This window comes from Triticum dicoccoides, chromosome 3A (genome assembly GCF_002162155.2).
Source record: "Triticum dicoccoides isolate Atlit2015 ecotype Zavitan chromosome 3A, WEW_v2.0, whole genome shotgun sequence".
Classification (NCBI taxonomy): Eukaryota; Viridiplantae; Streptophyta; class Magnoliopsida; order Poales; family Poaceae; genus Triticum; species Triticum dicoccoides.
In genome coordinates this window covers 420,091,665-420,093,623 of record NC_041384.1, presented here as the reverse complement: position 1 = coordinate 420,093,623, position 1,959 = coordinate 420,091,665, and positions in this window count along the sequence as shown.

Genomic DNA, 1,959 nt, shown 5'->3' with positions numbered 1-1,959 from the left:
GTCCCGTCTACCTACGAGAACGCCATCCATAGCACTCACGCTTATCTTGCGCATTTTAGAGTATCCACTTCCACTTGTCTATGAACTGTTATAGGCAACCCAGAAGTCCTTTACCGTGGACGCGGCTATTCGAATAGTTTTATACCCTGCAGGGGTGTACTTCGTCACACATGTTTCCACCACCTAGCGTCTGCACACGACATGTGCTCGACAGACTTCAAGGGAAAGCCGACGTGGGTGTAGACCACGACCTGACTAACCGCACAAGTCTCTAGTCCAGGTTTATCACCTATTCGGGTTCCATCCGCAAGGAAATCCGGCCGGGGTGTCCTCAATGGCCCCAAACGATGTGTATAGGGTCCCGAGACCCGAAACGGGCGCCCGGCATACCCGGCCACGGTGTATCTACCACATCATAGCCCACCCCTAGGGTCAGCGCTACGCACGGTCGCCAACACATAACCTATAAACACCAGAAACTAGTTGCAACTCATGGACAGAGGATGAGAGGGGTCAGTAAGTCGAGCGGGGTCATATTTCAGGGCCCAATGTGTGGTAGTAGCTGTTTCATGGATCACAAACACAGAACTCAGTTCCTAAGGACGGCTTGAATGAAACAACCCACCATGTACTCCTACATGGCCTCTCATCGATACCTTTACCAAATCATGTTCACACACTTAGCTCTCAACAGTAGGACATGTTCACACACCTCCGATTCATCCCCGATGAATCAGACCTGATACAACTCTATGCAATAGTAGGCATGACAAACAAGCATGAATGAGTAGGCACATCAGGGATCAAACAACTCCTACTCATCCTAGTGGGTTTCATCTATTTACTGTGGCAATGACAGGTCATGCAGAAGATAAGGGGTTCGAATACCGCAACAAGTAACAGATGAATCGTTGTTGTCCTAATGCAATAAAAGAGAGCAGGAGCGAGAGACTGGGATTGTATCGGAATGAGCAAGGGGTTTTTGCTTGCCTGGCACTTCTGAAGATGATATTGCTCTTCATCGGTGTCATCGATCACATCGTCGAAACCACGTCTACTGAGAAGGGACAAACACCGGCAAACGAGAGGGAACACAATCAATGCAATGCAGATTATGATGCATGATCATGACGTGTCAATATGCTGTGATTTGAGCTAATGTAACTAAAACCAGATTAAAAGAAGTTGGTTTGAACCAAAGATTCAAATTCAACTCCATATGTGATTATTTAAATGCCACTTATTTTATTTGACCTGATCAGCAGACATAAGTTCTTCAAACATGCATGATAATGCCATAATTAGATTCTTTGGATTTTTCTGATGATTTTTCATATATAAATTATTTGATTTGGAGCTACGGTTGATTTTCTATGATTTTTAGAAGTTTAGGATATTTTCTGAAATAAATAAATCATTTCTGATTTATTTAAAATCCAGAAAACAAATTACTATGTTAGCATGACATCAGGGTGACATCAGCAGGTCAACACACCAGGTCCAGGTCAAATCTGACCCATGGGACCCGCACGTCAGTGTAATAGGGCAGGGACAGAGGCTGACTGGTGCGTCTGGGTCAACGATCACATGGCATGGTCAAACTGACATGTGGGGCTGACTATATTAATCTAAACTTGACAGGGAATAAAACCCAGGGTTAATTAAGACATGGGGCCCATAGTCAGTGAGAGAGGGGGTTCGTTAGTGGCGTCATTAGCCACTAATGACGGCGCCACGTCGGCACGACCGGAGTTAAACCGCCGGCAACCTTCCCGCACGGCAGAGTCCACACGGGATGGCGCTACAGGAGGCGGCTGAGCGAGAGAAGGGCTCAGGGAGGAGGCCCTCGCTCGCGCGCATCCAGCGGAGTAGGTGGGAGGTCGCGGGGTGGTTGGAGCTCGCCGGAAGTGGGCTTGCGGCGGCGCTGGAGTTCGGGTGAGTGCGGGGTTGGCGCTGTGG